Raw genomic sequence first — 21793 nt, 5'->3', positions numbered from 1 at the left:
TGTCTGTGGAAGTTAAACCCTTCTGAAATGTATTTCTTAAATAATGAGACTTGAAAGCTAAAATTGCTACTTGACCATGGGCTGCAAAATGGATTTCGTGTTAGCAGGCATGAAAACCACATTAATCTCCTAGCATATCTCTATCAGAGCTCTTGGGTTACTAGGCATATTGTCAAAGAGCAGTAATATTTTTTTAAAAATCTCTTTTTCTGAGCAGCAGCTCTCATCAGTGAGCTTAAAATATTCAGTAAACCATGCTGTAAGCAAATGTGCTGTCATCCAGGCTTTGTTGCTTTATTTATGGAGCAAGGGCAGAGGAGATTTAGCATAATTCTTATGGGGCCTAGAATTTTCATTATGGCAAATGAGCGTTGGCTTTCACTTAAAGTCATCAGCTACATTATCCCCTAACAAGACAGCCAATCTGTCCTTTGAATCTTCAAAGTCAGGCATTGACTTCTTCTAATTACGAAAGTCCTGGATGGCATCTTCTTCCAATGGAAGGCTATTTCATCTACATTGATAATCTATTGTTAGCATAGCCACCTTCAGCAATTCTCTTAACTAGATATTCTGGAGAACTTATTGCAGCTTCTTCTTCAAAATTTGCTCCTTCACCTTGCAGTTTTATGTTGTGAAGACAGCTTCCTTCCTAAAACTTCATGAGCCAAACTGTGCTTGCTTCCAACTTTTCTTCTGCGTTTCCTCAACTCTCTCAGCTTTGAAGAATCAAAGAAAAGACGTTGCTCTGGATTAGGCTTTGGCTTAAGGGAATGTTGTGGCTGGTTTGATCTCCTGTTCAGACCATTAAAACTTTCTTCCTATTAGCAAAAATGCTGTTTCACTTTCTTATCATTTGTGTGGTCACTAAAGCAGCACTTTTAATTTCCTTCAAGAACATTTTCATTGTATTTACAAGTTGGCTAACAGTTTGGCACAAGAGGTTGAGCTTTTGGCCTATCTCAGCTTTTGACTTAAAGCAAGGGACATATAACTCTTTCTTCACTTGAACACTTAGAGATCATTGTAGGTTATTAATTGACCTGATCTCCTCAGAGATCTGAGCGGGAAAGAGAACATGGAAACAACTCGTTGGTAGAGCAGTTGGAACACACAAAACATTTATTAATTAAGTTTGCTGTCTTATATGGGTATAGTTTGTGGTGCCCCAAAGCAATTACAATAGTAGCATCAAAGATCACTGATCATGGAGAATCACTATAGATATAATAATAATGAAAAAATTTGAATATTGTGAGAATTGCCAAAATGTGACACAGACATGAAGTGAGCACATGCTTGTGGAAAAATGGCACCAAAAGATGTGCTTGATGCAGGGTTGCCACAACACTTCAATTTGAAAAACACACAGTAGCTGTGAAGTGCAATAAAATGAAGTACGCCTGCATAGACCTGTATACATGTATAATGTGTTATGCACATATACCTTTATGTATTATATATATGCTTATAGAATAGATATATTTATATAGTAAATCTGAGTTGCCAAATCAATTTTCAAATCATTGTGAACTCTCATAAACATGCCGGGCAAAGAGTAATGACCGCGGCCCAGATCCAGGAAAAGAGAGTTGATAACAAACAACTGTTCCAGTTGCACAATGATACCGGGTCATAAATTAACAAGAGTAACCTGCTTATATTTAAATTTTTGATATTTTCCTTTTTACATATTTGTTTGATATTGATTTTTAGTTTATTACATTAAATATTATTTAGCTTGATTACTGAATTTTTGGCACCGCTTTAAAAATTTGTTTCATTTATTTAAAAAATATTTTTATTGTATTTATTTATGGAATACAGCATGATTTTTTGTATATGTTTACATTTTGGAATGAGTAAATCCACAATGACTTAATTAAGTTATTCAGCAAGTTTATCAAGCTATCCAGCTATCCATCACCTTAAAAACATCATTTTTTGTGGTTAGAACTTTTAAAATCTACCTTATTAGCAATTTTCAAGTATAGAGTGCATTATTATTGACTATAGTCATCATAATCTGTAATAGATCTCCAGAACTTAATCAAGCTGTCTAACTGAAGCTGTGTACACTTTGACCAATACCTCTCCAAGGCACCCCCCGCCCACCCCTATTAATCAGATTCTACTTTTTCTGCTAAGAGTTCTATGTCTAAGAGTTTCTCTAGGGAGTGATTGTACTAGGCCTAATAGGCTATTGAAAAGATACTGGATTTCATTTTCCGTGAAATGGGGAGCCATTGGAAGGTTTTGAAGAAAGGAGCAACACAACAGATCTTTTATTTTTAAAAGATTTTATTTGCTGTTGTGCTGAGAATAAACTGAGGGTGGAAGTTATACGAAAAAAAGCCAGAATATTCTTTTTTTATTATACTTTAAGTTTTAGGGTACATGTGCATAACGTGCAGGTTAGTTACATATGTATACATGTGCCATGTGGTGTGCTGCACCCATTAACTTGTCATTTAACATTAGGTGTATCTCCTAATACTATCCCTCCCCCCTACCCTCACCCCACAACAGGCCCTGGTGTATGATGTTCCCCTTCCTGTGTCCATGTGTTCTCACTGTTCAGTTCCCACCTATGAGTGAGAACATGTGGTGTTTGGTTTTTTGTCCTTGTGATAGTTTGCCGAGAATGATGGTTTCCAGCTTCATCCATGTCCCTACAAAGGACATGAACTCATCATTTTTTATGGCTGCATAGTATTCCATGGTGTATATGTGCTACATTTTCTTAATCCAGTCTATCATTCATGGGCATTTGGCTTGGTTCCAAGTCTTTGCTATTGTGAATAGTGCCGCAATAAACATACGTGTGCATGTGTCTTTATAGCAGCATGATTTATAATCCTTTTGTTATATACCCAGTAATGGGATCGCTAGATCAAATGGTATTTCTAGTTCTAGATCCCAGAGGAATTGCCACACTGACTTCCCCAATGGTTGAACTAGTTTACAGTTGCACCAACAGTGTAAAAGTATTCCTATTTCTCCACATCCTCTCCAGCATCTGTTGTTTCCTGACTTTTTAATGATTGTCACTCTAACTGGTGTGAGATGGTATCTCATTGTGGTTTTGATTTGCATTTCTCTGATGGCCAGTGATGATGAGCATTTTTTCATGTGTCTTTTGGCTGCATAAATGTCTTCTTTTGAGAAGTGTCTGTTCATATCCTTCGCCCACTTTTTGAGCTGGAGGCATGCTACCTGACTTCAAACTATACTACAAGGCTACAGTAACCAAAACAGCATGGTACTGCTACCAAAACAGAGATATAGACCAATGGAACAGAACAGAGCCCTCAGAAATAATGCCACATATCTACAACCATCTGGTCTTCAACAAACCTGACAAAAACAAGAAATGGGAAAACAATTACCTATTTAATAAATGGTGCTGGGAAAACTGGCTAGCCATATGTAGAAAGCTGAAACTGGATCCCTTCCTTACACTTTATACAAAAATTAATTTAAGATGTATTAAAGACTTTAATGTTAGACCTAAAACCATAAAAACCCTAGAAGAAAACCTGGGCAATACCATTCAGGACATAGGCATGGGCAAGGACTTCATGTCTAAAACACCAAAAGTAATGGCTACAAAAGCCAAAATTGACAAATGGGATCTAATTAAACTAAAGAGCTTCTGCACAGCAAAAGAACTACCATCAGAGTGTACAGGCAACCTACAGAATGGGAGAAAATTTTTGCAATCTACTCATCTGACAAAGAGCTAATATCCAGAATCTACAAAGAACTCAAACAAATTTACAAGAAAAAAACAAGCCCATCAAAAAGTGGGCAGAATATTCTTTAAGAGGCTCTTGTAGCAATCCAAGTAAGAAATGATGATGGGGCTGGGTACAGTGGCTCATGCCTGTAATCCCAGCACTTTGGGAGGCCAAGGTGAGCAGATCAGGAGGTCAGGAGATCAAGACCATCCTGGCTAACAGGATGAAATCCCATCTCTACTAAAAATACGAAACATTAGCCTGGCATGGTGGTGTGGGCCTGTAGTCCCAGCTACTTGGGAGGCTGAGGCAGAAGAATCCCTTGAACCCAGAGTGCGGAGGTTGCAGTGAGCAGAGATTGTGCCATTGCACTCCAACCTGGTGACAGAGCAAGACTCCATCTCAAAAAAAAAAAAAAAGAAAGAAAGAAAGAAACGATGATGACAGATGGTAGCATCTATATTCATATAGACATTGAAAAGTAATTGCATTCTAAAATATTTTGAAAGAATAGCAAAAATAATTTTGCAATGGGTGAGACCTAAGATTTTAGAAAAAGAGGTAGGTCAAGGTGAATCCAAGGCTGTGGTTTGTGCAATTACAGGATGATGTTATCCTTAGCAGAGATGGGGAAGACTGTGAGAGACAGGTTGACAGAAAGGGAAGATTACTTTTGGACTGAGTGAGATGTTTATTACACATCTGAGGAAAGATACTGAATAGATATCAAAGTCTGGAGCTCAGGAGATAGATTTCAGTGAGACATAGAAATCTAGGATAATTGTATCACTTGGAAGTGATTCAAGTTTAGTTTTCATTAGTTTGAATTTAATGAATGCATATGTAATGAAGCTATCAAATTTATTTTGCTCTATATTTTATTGCTATAAAGCATAGTACATAAATTGTATCTGCCATTGCCTATTTATGCAAATTCCCTTGGAAAAATAAACCTTTTAGTTTTACGAGCCTGACATTGAACCACAGAAGCAAATACTTAGCAATAATCTAAATCATACACTGTGAGCTCCCTCTGCTGTTACTGGAGACTCAGTTACTTATAAAATTGGCAAAACTCATGAGACCTAAACTAAATAACTGCTGGATATTTACACAAAAATATTAACTATACTAATGGAAAAAAATAACACTATAAATGAAATACTGTTAACAATACAAATGGAATTTAAACAGTTTGAAACTCTTAACAGTGTCTCCTGTTTAAAGTTTATAATATATTAAGCAGGTTCACAAAACATTGGTCTGAAAAATAATCCTATAAAATTAAGAAATATCTATATAGGTTTTATTTTTAAAATAAACAAGTTACATATTTACCAATAAAAATAATCAAGAAATTATTTAAATCAAAATAGAATGGCTCTACTTTCTTAAAGAAGAATTATGAACACATTGCATTTTCAATAAAAGACAAAACATTTTATGTTTGATTTAATTATTTAATATCCAGCAAGTAAAAGAGAATAGTTAGTCAGTAGCTTACTGTTGGCAAAGTGAACATCGACAAACTTAATTACAATCATCAAGAAAATTATGTGCTAAAAGTTTCCTATGTAAGTTGGTACAGTATAATGTGTTTTGAGAAGATTTATATTATACATTTAAATATAGTAAAGCTCAGAAATTACAGTTTAAATAATCAGATCTCTGTGAATTCAAACATAAAATACATAATACAGGATACTGTAATAGTGAACAATGGCATATGAGGTCATTTATGGTTACTGTCCCACTTTCTCTAGATCCCATTTCTGTGACATTTCTCATTTTAGAGCCTTAATAAAATAATAATAGTTCTCCAGTGCATCATGTACCTTACCCTCTCTTATACAAGCATTTATCCGATGTTTTTTCAAGGCATAGCTGAATGACTGTTGATTAGGTTAGATGCCTCTTGTCTGTACATATAAAACACACAGGCTCTGAAATCAAATAGGACTGGCATTTTATACTGGCTCTGCTACATTGAAAATTTTACTCTGAGCATTAGAAATAAAAAGTAATGCATAAGATTATCAATAATAATGAAACAATACTAGTACAGTTTGGAACACATAAAGAGATACTTTGTATACGATAACTATTAATAGTCTACAATTAATATATTTCACAGGATATCATAATTTATTGTAATTGTTAATTTTTGTGCTTCTTCATTACTAGACTTCAATTTCTTTAAGGGTAATCAGAATCATGTTTTCTATATTTATATTAGAAATTAGCTAAATATGTGTATAATGGAAATAAGCAATAAACCTTGTTAATAATAAATACAGGAGGATTAATGATATTTTCAAGTGCTTATTTATAATTGGAAAATTAATTTTAAAGCAAACATGTTAGTAGTATATCATTAATTTCAAAGTCTGTAAATTAGTATGTTTAATGAAGTTAATCAGTTAGACATAGTAAAAATTAAAAAAACTAAAGTAAGCCATTTGCTTTGGACATAATATTATATACTTTCTGTTCCTTCTTTCTTAATTACCTTCAAGTTATTAAATGTAGCAGCAGACAGGAAAGACAGATAATCATATAAGATGATAGTTGTTAACTAAGACAACCATGTCATTTCTTTGTGTTTTCTTCCTTTTTATTTTCCTTCAATCAATAAAAGCTCTAAAATGAAACAGAACATTATGTTTGTGCTAATTTTTTCTGCTTAAGTTTTGCTAGGCATGTTCCTGTTGTATACATGATAAGTATTCTCATTTTAAGTCCTCTTTCCAATAAAACATTTAGAGTATCACTTAAAATTGGACACCTAAAAATATGTGCAAGTCGCCCTTAAGAGTGAAAACCCAAACATGTCAACAACACTCAAGTTTATTTTGTGACTTTTTGGTATTTTGTAGTTTGCCAGAATATGAAAAATTATTAATAAACAATTCCATGTGGTGATGTGAATTCTCCTCAATTCACAATAGTAAAGACATGGAATCAACCTAAACACTCATCAATTGTAGACAGGATGAAGAAAATCTGGTACATGTACACCATGAAAAATAGCCATAAAAAGAATGAGACCATATTCTCTGCAGCAGTATGGATGGACCTGGAAGCCATCATCCTAAGCAAACTAACACGGGAACAGAAAAACAAATACTGCATGTTCTACCTTATAAATGGTAGCGGACCAACTAGATCACATGGACACATAGAAGGGAACAACAGACACCAGGGCCTGCTTGAAGAAGGAGGGTAGGAAGAGGGTGAGGATCAAAAAACTGCATACCAGCTACTCTGATTATTACCTTGGTGATGAAATAATCTGTATGCCAAACTCACATGACATGCAATTTATCTACATAGCAAACCTGCACATGTAGACCTGAACCTGAAAGTTAAAAAAAGAGTGAGAACACATGGACACAGGGAGGAGAACATCACACACACGGGGGCTTGTCGGGGGATTGGGGGGCTAGGGGAGGGATAGCATTGGGAGAAATACCTCATGTAGATGACGGGTTGATGTGTGCAGCAAATCACCACGACACATGTATACCTATGTGACAAACCTCCACGTTCTGCATATGTATCCCAGAACTTAAAGTATATAAAAAAAAATCACATAATGTAAAAACTGTAGTTTTCTACAAAATTAATGGAAAACAAGAGACTACTGAATGTTAGTGATTTATTATTGTTTAATAAGGAAAGGAAATAACATTTCAAACTAATAAACTTCTCTGAATTACTCATATCAAAATTTTGCTCTCCACCCAGTTACCATGGAAGTAGTTTTCTGTCTCTGAGATTTTGAAAAGAAATAACATTAAGTTCACAAATTTTGAATATTTAAGTTCACACATTTTGAAATATAATTGGTTGTTATAGAGCTGTATGTAATTTTTGGAGGTCAGTAAGTAAAGGCATTGTTGGCAGTATAAAGTACACATCAAATTCCAAAGGCACAAAATTCCATAATGAAGTAGAAAAACTTCTGGTGGGAATAGAATATATGGGAAGAAATATTCCCTGGGGGAAGAGATAGGAGTTGGTGCTTGATTTTATAGGAGAATTAGGCAGATTACAAAGTGCAACTATAAGTTTGGACTTTGACTTGTAGCTAATGGAGAAGAATTTAACTTTTGTGCTTATGGCTGTATTTTCTATAGGCGGCATGATGCCTAGAACATAGTGGGTATGCAATATACATATTGGAAACCTTTTGTTGAATGCATGTTATTATTTGAATTTTAGAGTGCTAGCCTTTGAGCATGATGAAACATAATTGGAAGAATGCAAGACTAGCATAAAAAAACAGGTTAGAATAATCTCAAAATATAACAGAAAAAAGAGATGGAAGTCCTCATCTAATAATATGGCAGTGATGCTAGAGAGAGATGAGAAAGACACAAGGGATATTTTAAAAACAGGTGGACCAGGAGGTGGGTGAGACAAAGTTATGAGGTTTCTGATATGGGAAACTACATGGATAGTGTTCACTAAGATAAGAATTACAAAAGGAGAGAAGACAGAAAAATAGTTCTGATGGGTGGAAGGGCCTAAGTAGATTCAATTTTGAACCATTCCATATTTCCAAAGGAAAATGACCAGTTATTAGTGACTTGAAACTGAGCACAGAGGTTTACAGTTTCTAATCACATTGAGAATATAATAAACACATGTATGAAAACATAAACAGGAGAACAATGCTACTACTATAAGTTACTTCCAGCTCTTATCAATTTCTATCATTCAGAGCATTGGAAAACACAATTTACAATAAGACACTAATAAGATGTTTTAAAGAATAAGTACAAAGGGAATTGTAACCACAAAAACCAATTTGAGCTGGTATCATTGCAAAGGCTTCATAGGGAAGAGATGGCTTCGGTTTTGAGCTTTATTTCATTTTTTTTTTAAATTTAAGTAGTTTTCTGTGTCTTCAGACAAGTATCTTTTCTCTTCTCAAAATTAGTGATGGTTTTATTTTGTATATATAAGTACTGAAGGTGTTTTTTTTTTTTTGGAGATGGAGTCTCGCTCTGTAGCCCAGGCTGTAGTGCAGTGTAGTGATCCCAGCTCACTGAAACCTCTGCCTCCCGGATTCAAGCAACTCTCGTGTCTCAGACTCCTGAGTAGCTGAGACTACAGGTGCATGCCACCACACCTGGCTAATTTTTGTATTTTTAGTAGAGACGGGGTTTCACCACATTAGTCAGGCTGGTCTCAAACTCCTCACCTCAGGTGATCCACCCCGCCCCCCCAGCCTCCCAAAGTGTTGGGATTACAGGTGTCAGCCACTGCTCCCGGCCTCCTCATGGTTTTTGTTTGTTGTTTTGTTTTGAGACGGAGTCTCGCTCTGTTGCCCCGGCTGGAGTGCAGCGGCGCGATCTCTGCTCACTGCAAGCTCCACCTCCCGGGTTCACGCCATTCTCCTGCCTCAGCCTCTGGAGTAGCTGGGACTACAGGCGCCCGCCACCACACCCGGCTAATTTTTTGTGTTTTTAGTAGAGACAGGGTTTCATCGTGGTAGCCAGGATAGTCTCGATCTCCTGACCTCGTGATCCGCCCGCCTCGGCCTCCCAAAGTGCTAGGATTACAGGCGTGAGCCACCGCGCCCGGCCCTGATGGTTTTTAAAACAAGACCAGAATCAGATAGACCTGGACTTGATTCCAGACTCTACTCATTAACAGTACTACAATGGTGGACAAGTTACTTATTCTCTATGTGCCTCTGTTTCCTTATTCTTAAATTGGTGATAAAATTAAATTGCAATCAAGTTCACAAGGTGAAATAGGAGTCAACTGGAAAAGAAAGTCAAAAGTTTCTAAAGCTGTATGTGCAATATGGTAGCCATTAGACATGTAGTTATTTATATTTAAATTTAATTTAAATCAAGTAAAATTTAAAATACATTTCTTCAATTACATTACTGTATTTCAAAGTCTCATGGCCACATGTGGCTTATGACCACCATATTGGATAGTGAGTATATAGAACAATGTATCATCTCAGAAAGTTCTATGGCACCGTGTTCTTAAGGCATTATAAAAATAATAGAAAGAGAAATAATATAAATATAAGAAATATTTACTAAAATAAAGGCTAACTCATCCCCGATGCTAATTTTCTTTCAGGATTCTCAAGTTAGTTTCTGCCCAATTTAAACACAATTCTTAAATAGGACATGAAAAACATTAAGGAAAACATTAACACTAGGAAAAAATTGATAAATTATACTTTATTAAATTAAAAGAGAACAATGGGAGTTTATCGAAAGATACCATTAACGAAGTGAAAAGAGAAATTACAAAGTAGGAGAAAAACCTTTGCAATACATACATGTGACAAAACTTATATCAAGAATAAAGGCTTCTATAAATCAATAAGAGAAAAGCGAAGCTATAAAAGACAAAAGACTTGTATAGGCATTTCAAAAAAGATAACATATATACGAACAATCAACATTTGAAAAGGTGCTCAATATCATCAGTCATCAAGGAAATAAAAGATAAAACATAATGAGATACCACTTCTCACACACTAGAATAGATACAGTTTTAAAGATAAAGCTGAACATGCCATATATAAGTGTTGGTAGCATCTGAAGCAGCTGGGAATCATATACTTCTATTGGGGACATATTTTTTCTGCAAGTTCCTGAAGAACCACCTTGGAAGTATCAAAGTTGAATACGTGCAAACTCTGTGATCCAGCACTTGCATTCCTAGGTATATACCCAATAGAGATGAGTGCATTGCCCATCAAAAAACATGAACAAGAAAGTTTACAGCAGCATTATATATTCATTTTTTAAGAATATGAAACAAACAGGCTCAAGAGAACTGATCTCCCACATGTATTCTTTACTAGAATTCCTTGGGAATATTCCTTTCTCATTTCCTTTTTCTCATTCACTTTTTTCCCACTTTACCAACAAAAAGACCATTTGAAAATTAATGTCAAAGAAGCTTACGTTAGTGAAGGCAGTATAAGACTAATTGAGTTTCCTGTTTTTTCCTGTTACACATATTTCTCTCAAGTTCAAACCATGGCCCAAGAACTAGGTTATTTGATGTAATTGAGACATTCAGAAATAACACATACAGAGGGCCTCCAACTTGCAACGGTTTGTCATATGATTTTTCAACTTTATGGTGGTGAAAAAGTGATACACATTCAGTAGAAACCATACTTTGAGTTTTGAAGTTTGATCTGTTTCAGAGCTAGCAATATGATGTATGACACTCACCCATGTTGCTAGGCTGTGGCAGTGAGCTGCAGCTCCCAGTCAACCACACTGTCACAAGTGGTGACTCCTGACAACTGATACTCTCCAGTACACTGTGTTGCCAGATGATTTTTGCTCAATCGTAGGCTAATGTAAGTGTTCTAAGCATGTTTAAGGTGGGTTAGGCTATGGTACCATGCTCATTAGATTAGGTATATTAAATCAATTTTCAACTTATAATATTTTCAACGTATGATAGTTTTATCAGAACTGAATCCCATTTCAAGTCAAGGAGCATCTGTGTTCCAAACTAGAACTGACAAACTTAACTAGACTAATAATAAAAAATAGAGAGAACACAACTAAAATAAAAAATATAAAAGTGGAGATCTTACAGACTTTATAAAACTTAAAATGACTACAGCAAAATATTGCAAACAATTGTACACCAACAAATTAGATAACCTATTGAAAGGGACAAATTCTTAGAACACACCAATTACCCAAACTTGCTCAAGAGGAAATAGCAAACCTCAACAGATCTGTAATCATAAAGAGATTAAATCAGTATTCAAAAACTGCTCAACAAAGAAAAATCCAAGACCAGAGAGATTCACTGGTGAATTCCATTATACGTTTAAATAAGAATGAATACCAATTTTTCTCAAACAACTAAAAAATAGAAGAGGGGGGAATACTTACTAACTCATTCTATGAATCCAGCATGATGCTGATGCTAAAGCCAGATAAAGACATCACAAAAGAGAACATTACAGACACATATCCCTTAGAAATATAGACGCAAAGATTCTCTGCAAAATGCTAGCAGACTGAATCTAACAGCATATTAAAAGGATTATACATCATGACCAAGTGATGTTTATTTCAGGAATGCACAAGTGGGTCAACCTCAGAAAATTAATTAACAAAATACAAAAAGATTATTTCAATTGATGCAGAAAGATATTTGACAAAATCCAAACCCTTTTTATGATAAAAATACTCAGAAAAACAGGAATAGAACAGGACTTACTTAACATAATAAAGGGCATTTAGGAAAAACCCACAGCTAATATAATACTTGATGAAAGATAAGCCTTTCTCCAAAAACTAAGAATAAGATAAGGATACCTACTTTCTCTGCTGCTATTCAACATAGTATTGGACATTCTAGCATGAGCAATTAGACAATAAAAATAAAGAAAAAGAAATGAGCATCCAAGTTAGAAGGAAATAATTAAAATTATCTCTAGTAAAAGATAGCATGATCTTATATAGCAAAATCCCAAAGATTTCACAGGACAGCTACTTGAAATAATGAATGGATTCATTAAGATTTCAAAGATCAACACACAAAAATCAGTTGTGTTATCAGTTTGGGTTGCTGGAATGAGCAACCCAAACAGGAAATTTAGTAAGTTATTCCATTTATAATATAATTTAGAAGAAAAAATATCTAGGTATAAATTAAACTAAGGGGGTCAGAAATTCGTTTGCTGAAAACTATAGAACAAATATGACAGAAATTTTTAAAGACCTAAATAAATGTAGAGCCATTCTGTGATCATGGGTAGAAAGAATCAGTGTTGTTAAGATGTCAGTGCTACCCAAAGCAAACTTACAAATTCGGTGAAGTCTCTATTAAAATTCCAACAGGTATATTTTATAAAAGTAGAAAATTTGATGCTCAAATTCATATGAAATTTTAAGGGCCCCCAACCAGCCAAAACAATCTTGAAAAAGAACAAATTTGGACACTCATAATTCCTGATTTTGAAACTACTGCACAAAGGGACAGTAATGAAAAGAGAGTGATACCGACAGAAGGCTATATATCGAGAGAGACAAAGGAATAGAATTTGGAGTTCAGAAATAACCCAAAGAAGATCATGTCCAGGGGTTTTAGACTGTGAAGGGCAGCCAAGGAAGAAATGGCTCACAATGGAATCAGAGAGACACAGACATTCTGTGGGACCTTTACTAAGTAGAGAACTCAAGTGACACATAAAACTCCTCCTCCTACGAATTCTCAGTATATAATAGGGAAAATCAAACCTTGAAGAATGTGGGTTTGAGGTCATTGATACTTAGAAGGCTTTCAATAACTAATAGGCATATGGTAGGGTTTTAGCAACTATGTAGATGGATAAATGAAGAAATGGCTACTGAGATTGAAAAAATATAGCTCATTCGTAATTTTCTCTCATATTATTTTAGAGATGTTATTCTCCACATTAAATTTCTATCACTATGCTTCTTAGAGTTATGCTTTTCAGTATTTATCACATTCTTTCAACAAGTGATTTCTGCGTATCATATAAAGTTTTAAAATTATTTCTCACAGGTAGATCTGAATTTCATTTATGATAGAGTCTATTATTTAAATAACAAAATACTAACAAAGCATAGTTCTTTGTTTACATTAAAGTAGCACTTGCTTAGATAAATCAAAGCATGCTCCATTTACTTACTCTTACAAGTATTTCAGAGGTTTCTTTACAATATCTCACATAGTTAATTCTCACATGAAATACGAGTTAATGTGTACAAGTACATTCTATTTTCTGTTTAGTTATATTTCCGTATGTTATCAATTTATTGCCATTTAAATGACAAAATGACTAAGCAATTTCTGATATAAGTGCAATTATTTCTTGTATTTTCTTGAGCACTTAAATTTCTTTTCACTTTTAAGCAATAATGGAAAATAGGCACAAAAAAAGAAAATAATGTATTTTGCAGCAACTTAGTTGCAACTGGAGACCATTACCTTAAGAGAAGTAACTCAGGAACAGAAAACCAAATGCTGAATGTCCTCACTTATAAGTGGGAACTAAACGATGTATATACAGAGTGACAAAATGGACACTGGAGATTTAGAAGGGAGGAGTGTGAGGGGGCTGGTGAGGGATAAAGAATTATCTGTTGGGCAAAATGTGTACTATCAGGGTATATAGGATACCCTAAAACCCAGGCTTTATCACTATACAATTCACCCACGTAACTAAAAACCATTGTACCTCTAAAGCTATTGACATAACAAATAAATAAATAAAAATAAAGCTGCTAAAACAAAGAAAAAAATAGAATTGTGAAGTCAAAGAAGATTGATTATTTAAGGTAATGTAGCAAATTCAGCTGTCTAGTACATGCATAGTTCACATCTGTAGAATACAAAATTAATTTTCTCCAATTCTTGGCGAATGTAGATTTCTGTAATATACATGCACAATCTCAAGGTTACCAGCACACAATCTTGTGGAAATAAACCTCCTAGTAATAGAATAAGGGTATTTGGTTTAACCAGCATAGCATAGCAGTTAAAAGCCTAAATGCTAGAAACAGATGGCTAATCTCTGGAAAGTTATTCAATCACGCTGTGCTTCTCTTTTCTCATCTGTATAAAGGAGTGAATAAAATATCTTAGAACATAGTGTGTAGAGATTAAATGAGTCAATATATTTATTATTATATGTCCAGTTAATAGAAATTACAATAAACTATTAATAAAATAGAAACTATTCTAGATATTAAAAATGAACTAGAAATCAATATAAGGAATTGAATTTAAATGTTTTGAAAGGGTTGGAAAAACAATAGGGGCCTTACCCAGAGACATTTATAGTAACTGCAGGAAGCTGCTGCTACCCTTGAGAATTAGGAGAGAAAGGACCACATTGTCCCATGATGCCACTGGAGCACAGCTGCTGGAACAGCTACTATTATAATTTCCATTATTATTATCTGAAAAGTGACCAGGGAGCTCATAGGAACCCAAAATCTGCATTCCTCTTGATGCGTAGGCTGAAACCACAGCATATGCTACTGGAGCCTGGGTTTACCCACCAATGCCAGAGCCAGAAGTATTATCATCATCTCTTTCTCATATTTTTCCCCCTTTTAATCTCAGACAAGATTAGTAACCCAGCTGTCAAGGGCATCTGGGAAATGAAATTTTCTAATCCTGTAGTGCAGAGACAATACAGGAGTGAGAGAATGGCATAAAGAACCAACAGATACTGTCTGGAGCAATAGATAAAGCCCAAAGACCAAGTCTTGGCACACAGGAATTGCTACTATTTTTAGATTTATTTTATTAGAAAAAGTCTCAGTGATGACTGAGCCCAGAATGACTATTGATTTAATTTAAATTTTGTGGTAATATTTAGACCTCTTCTTTATTTTTTTAACGGATTGTAATCTCTACAAAATGTCTGTTCAAATAATTCTGTAAACATATATATATAATTTTCTCTGAAATTTTAATTAGATGTTATTAATATTTCAGCATCCCAGTTCCAATTTAAATTTCAACCAATATTAAATTATAAATACATTGATCTTAATCTTTATTTCCATAACAAGGGTCCTTCTACCTTTAGATTTTGGAGCCTATTATTTTTAGAGTTGTGTTATTTTTTGCTTCGTAACAGCTTCCAGTGTAAATAGAGGTTCAGATATCAAATATAAGAACTGTTTAGCTATAGACTTTTCCAGATCCTAGATTAAGGAAGTGGTTTTGTGATAATTAGTCACATCTGGCGTTGCCACTTGCATCACTTTATATGTTTAGAGTAGTAAGTAGTTTGAAATATCAGCAAAATAATTTTGCCTTCTGGTCACATCTTAAATGAGAACATTTCTAAATAAATAAAACATATTTTAGAGCTATGTTTATAATGACTAATTTCCCATAAAATAAAGTCTTAACATTATCCATCTGCTTTTGCAATCAAGAATTAGGAAAATGTATACAGTGAGCAATATAGAAGCACCATCCAAATATATTCTGTAACTCATGAAATTAGGGTCACCTTGAACTATATTACATCAGAAATGTTCATGTTTTTGTATTTTGATTTATCTTTGTCATTCAGAAAACAACGTGAAATGATCAGTACTAATATATTGAGTAATATTATTTTATTTTCCTTTATCTCTTTACACACATGTGCACATCTTTAATGATTCATAACATTTTATATTATGACCCTGAAGATTAATATGCATGCCAGTAATGCTCAGAAAATTGAGAAAAGCTGTAATTTAAATACAAAATTATTTTATTTCATATTTTTATTGAACAATTTAAAATATTGTAATTATTCAATTAGAAATTTTTTATTTGAAAATATAAGAAAATACCATCGTACTCTAGATAGTCAAAGGACGAAGATATAGAATACATTATGAAAAAAGGAATATTATGACTCAGGAACAAAAAAGAGAGGATGGATGAGCCAGAATTTTCAGAAAATATATTTATTCATTCAGCATGTATTTATTAAGTACTTACAATAATGTGCCAGGTGCTATAAAAGATAGGATGAATATGTTAAAATATAAGAAGATATATTTGTCCACATCCTATAAATTATTATCTAATATAAATAGGAAATTAAAATATAGTATAGAAAAATATCATGTGTTCTCACTTATAAGTGGGAGTAAACTGTGAGGATGGAAAGGCATAAGAATTATATAATAGACTTTGAGGACTTGGGGGTGGGTAATGTTGAGAGGGGAACGAGAGATAAAAGACTGCATATTAGGTACAGTGTACACTGCTCAGGTAATGGGTGCACTAAAATCTCAGAAATCACCACTAAACAACTTCTCTATGTAATCAAAAACCACCTGTACCTCAGAAACGATTGAAATAAAAAATTTAAAAACAAAAAACAATAATATCATCATTTTACTTCAAAAATATATGTAGTATACAACAATACTATTGAGTTGGCATTACATTGTGTTAGAGGATTACCAAGAAACTTCAGGTTTCAGGTCCTATAGGAGGTAAGAGAAAAGCTCAGACTTAAATGGTGAGTAGGATTTATCCAGGCAAAGCTGTGCAGAAAAGAAGATATGTTGCAAGAAGGTGCTTGTTGATGGTTGTACTGGTGGCCATTTAAAGCCGAAGATATATATATGGTTCAAAGTGATTAAGTATGTATTAATTAGTAGAATGATTTTAAAATTTTTACATAGCTTAATATATACAACATTTTGTATGTATATACATGTGGCAAAATATATTTCTGGTTTATGCCATTTTATTACTAAAATTCTAATTTTTTCATTTTAAAGTTATTAAGAATGACCCACTAACTTGACTTAATGACTTAATATATAATCATCATTCACAGTAGTGCATAGAGCCTTAGAAAAAAAAATGATAGTAGTCCCTATGGATGGAACCCAGAGTACATTGTTTTGGAGTAGTGATAGAAGATATAAGAAATGAAGGAAAGGGTTCATTTATACAATCTGATAAACAGATTATATAGGGTTGGTTCCCCCAACCCCAAAGGCAATGGGAAGTGCCACAAAGGTTTCAACAGAGAAATGTCAGGTTCCCCTGTGGGTTTTAGGAAAATTTATTTGGCTGCTGTGTGAAGGCTGAATTGGAGAAGTGCAGAATGGAAGACAGAGAGCAAAATGAGGAGGTTGTAGCCCTGCTCAGGATGAAATTTAATGGTGGACTGCGTTAGAGGACTGCAATGTAGAGAATCAAGAGACATTTATGAAGTTACATAAACAGAACTTGATGATTGATTGGATGTGGGCAGGTAAAGAGTTTAAAATTACAAGTTTCTTGCTTTAGCGACTTGGTGCATGGTGACACCATTCACTGGGATTTTAGCACAGAAGAGGACAACCATATTTTAGAGAAAAATAATGAGTTCTGTTTTGGACGTATTGAGCTTGAGATTACCAGAGAATGTCATTTGGAGGTGTCCAGTAGGTCGTTATACATTTGTGGTTCTGAAGTTCAGGAGGAACGCTTGAGTTAAATTTATGATACTATTTTTCAAGATGGGTATTTTTTTCTAGCACTTTTATGTTATAATGAATTCAAAGCTGTAATAACCTGCACAACTTTGATTATACCAAAAAAGATCTTTCTCAACTATACCAATTTTTCCAGTGATTACAATCCATACCAATCTGCTTTGAAAAGCCAACTTTCTTGGCAGTTTCTTGAGGTTCATAAAATAGATAAGAACCTCACATACCTTGACACATTCTAGACATTTATAGCTCAGTTGATATATATCATCCACGACTTGGAGATTAAAATGAGACTATTTTGGATGCTGATTTTTTCCCACCATCTTCATGACTTTGTTGCTTTCCATTGCTGCATTTTGAAAGTACTGATTCAGAATAGAGAATCCATTTATCCACACAAAGCTGGTAGATACATTTTATCCATATCCCATGTTGTACTGCATGTGGTTAGTCATGGATTTTCAATTTTGTTTTAAATTATTGGAGTAAGAGACCATTATCTGTACATCTTTCTCACACAGTAACTAACAAGAATGCTAAGCATTTAGTAATGTTTAGTTAGTACTTTTTTTATCCTTTCATTAAAGTTAGGAAAGGAACATTTATAGTATTTGATCTAATTAGCACCTAACAATACTGAATAAGTGAAATGAGTAAATAACAGCTAACAATATAGAATTATATACTTCTTTCTGCAGGAAAATTTGAGTAAATTTGTACCTACTGAGAAATCACAAATAATTAGAGCATTTCATTGTCATAATATTTAATTAGACTTTATTAGCATATAGAAAATCTGATTGAATATTTAGGTTCTTAGAATTTAATTTTTAACATTAGCATTTCTACACTCTTTAGATAAGACAACTAAAAAATAGAAAGATTTTTCAACTAATTGCCATATTGGTAAATCAAGTGGCATATAGATTTTAAAAAAAAAAGCCTGTTGTGTCATTTGTTCATTTCTGATTGGATAGAAAAGATAAAAGAAATAAATTGAGGAGTTCTATTTACGGCTGGAATTTAGGAATAGAAAACACTTCTATTAATCTTCTATTCATGACAAATTAAACACATTTTTATTTAAATGGCATCTTTTTCAAGACTGTCTTCTTTTTCCTTGCTTTCGGCTAAAATGCCTTTCAAATATAATTTCTCTAATAGTGAGATTCTAAATAGTAAACAAGCTAGTTAGCAAGCTTTCTTATAAGCTTACAGAAACCAATTGACACAATCTACTAATGGTAAAGTATAGACTCCATCATCAAAATAGGCCAGGAAGAAGAAAGGCAAAGGGACATCATGTTTAACCTACATACATGATAAGATGCTAAAACTCTCATTTCTGCTAGCAGTCTGTTAGGTCACATTATTCCAGACCACAATCATTGTCCCTTCCTCTCACCAGTGATGGGTAAAGAGTGTATCACGAGGTCAGGAGATCGAGACCACGGTGAAACCCCGTCTCTACTAAAAATACAAAAAATTAGCCGGGCGTGGTGGCGGGCGCCTGTAGTCCCAGCTACTCGGAGAGGCTGAGGCAGAATGGCGTGAACCCGGGAGGCGGAGCTTGCAGTGAGCCGAGATTGCGCCACTGCACTCCAGCCTGGGCGACAGAGCGAGACTCCGTATCAAAAAAAAAAAAAAAAAAAGATATGAACTCTTTGTGGGGTTCCTTAAATTTTCTCATTCTTACCAACTTTACAGTATGCTTCTGTAAATACTAAGCTCTTGTTATAAGCAGTGGAGACACTGCAGCCTGAGCATCTTTCTAATCCATAATGATGTGTGAGAGGAAGGAATATGGTTGATTTGTGTTACTGTGGTGAGTGTTTAAACACACTGTCGTAATCTCCACTGCGTTTCTCAAAAAAATGTATATAAAGTCAGTGGTTTAGCTTTTTGAAATAAGAGAAAAATCAATCACATTTTGTGACTACTGTGATAAACATTTATTTTCATTATCATTGCTATCTGGTTTCATCATTCTGGGAGGAAAAGGCTTACCTGTTAAAATAACTTACACAACAGGATCCGGTTGCAGATATCTATAATGAGAAATTCGAGTAAGTGATTTGCAGAGTTATAATCTCTAAGCCTATACTTTTATGTGGAAGGAAGTGTCACTTCTGTGGTGTAAATCATAGAAACATGCTTATAGACCTGGAAACAAAATCAAAGGATTTTTTTGAAATACTAACCAAATCAAATGTATACAAACAAAAGCACAAGCTCTATGAGATCAGGAAAATTTCCAGCTTGTTTATTTATCTATGTTCAGCTCCTATCTTCTATCTGACACTTAGTGGGCCCTCTATACATGTTTGTGACTAAATGAATGAGTTTAGTCATGTGTAATAAAAAGACACTCAGAGAATCAGTGAAAATTCTCGATTACATTCTCAATCAAGGAAACTAATATATAATATTAGGAAAAGATTATTTAACTATGATTAATGGAAAGGAAAACTCTGCCATAATTATGTAGTGACTTGCCTGGCTCTTGTGGTGACAAAATATTAAAAGTAATGGCCAAAACTGCATTAATTTTGAACCAACCTAAATATATCGAAATTGAGAGCAAGAATTTGTAAATTTTTAACCAGCTATAACCAAGGAAATTAATGAGCTTATTCTTTTAAAAGAAATACTCTAGATAGAGAAAGAATCTATCAGACTATAATAGCTCTAAGAGCATGTCTCTTTGAAATATACAATACAGCAAAGTGTCAGAGAGCTTGTTGAACTAAAGGCCTGAGGTAAGTTCTTTCTCATTTCATATTTCATGATTATTCTGAAAATCAATCAGAAGAATAGTAAGAAATTCTGAACCTAAATCCTAGTTCTGTTTCTATTTTTATTTTTTGATAAATAAAATAAGCTAACCCTTATCCACTCAGTCTTCTTGTCCACAGAGGAAATTGAGTAGCTGTTTCCTTCAGGTCTGTTATTCAGTAAGGTATCCCCTGATACACGATTAAAAACAAACTTCCCCAGGCAATCCTCCTTACACCATTTCCTTCATAACATGAATTGCTCTGAAATTGTCTTCTTTATTTCTTTGCCTCCTCTGCCAATCTCCCCAACTAACTCAAATTTATGTTCTATGAGAGCAGAAATGTAGCTCGCTTTGTTAACCATTGTACCTCTGGTACCTAGAACAGTACTTGGCATATAATAAGAACTTGACAAATGTTTACCAATTCCACATTTCTTGTTTCAATGTTCTATAAGTCTATTTATTATCTTATCTTATTGTTCTGTACTGATTCCCTTACTAAGAGCTCTGTGCAAAAGTCAATACTTGGGTCAAATACATCTCCCACTGATTACTAAACATTAATATTCATTTATTCACATCATTGTTTTGAATGAGGAAGCAAAGGTAGTAGGCATAGGTAGATCATGGAAGACAGAATCACCATAGTGAACTAGTACATTAAAATTTTTAAATCTACAAATCTAGCAACCAAACACTGAACGTCTATGACTTTATCAAACTCTTCCAAATAAGTTAGCCTCTCTCCTTCTTTGACAGTTGGTATCTTATAAAGGAAAATTCTTTTGGCCAATTAATTACTTGTGAAATAACAAGCTTTGATAAAAGTATTGACCAAGTAATTTTTGGATTTGTAAATAGTTAAGTATTTTTGCTGTTGTTAATGGTGGTTGTTTTGGTTAATAGTGGTGATTAGAAGTGGTGGTTTGCAAGGATAAGGGAAAGAAAGCAAATGGAATTTCTGATATGGAGTGGATACATCACTTTTCATCCTCACAATCCTGAAAATCTCTATTTGCTGTGTATCTAGTTCTGAAGAATGGAAGGATGAATCTATGGCCCATTCCTTAAGCAGCTAACAATAAAGATAGGAAATCAGGGAGAGAATGAAGTCCTGTCGTGAATGAGAAAGAAGTTTAGAGTTAGAATATGAATTTATGTAATTATGACACTAGACTGGGCACTTAATTGTTGAAACTAGATTTGTATTTTTACTAAAAGTGCCTATAGAATTTTTAATAATCTTGGACTAAATAAAAGTATTTGGCTTGCTATAC

This window comes from Hylobates moloch, unplaced genomic scaffold (genome assembly GCF_009828535.3).
Source record: "Hylobates moloch isolate HMO894 unplaced genomic scaffold, HMol_V3 SCAFFOLD_12, whole genome shotgun sequence".
In the NCBI taxonomy this organism is placed as follows: domain Eukaryota; kingdom Metazoa; phylum Chordata; class Mammalia; order Primates; family Hylobatidae; genus Hylobates; species Hylobates moloch.
The sequence above is the reverse complement of the archived record's forward strand: the minus strand, read 5'-3'. Positions refer to the sequence as shown.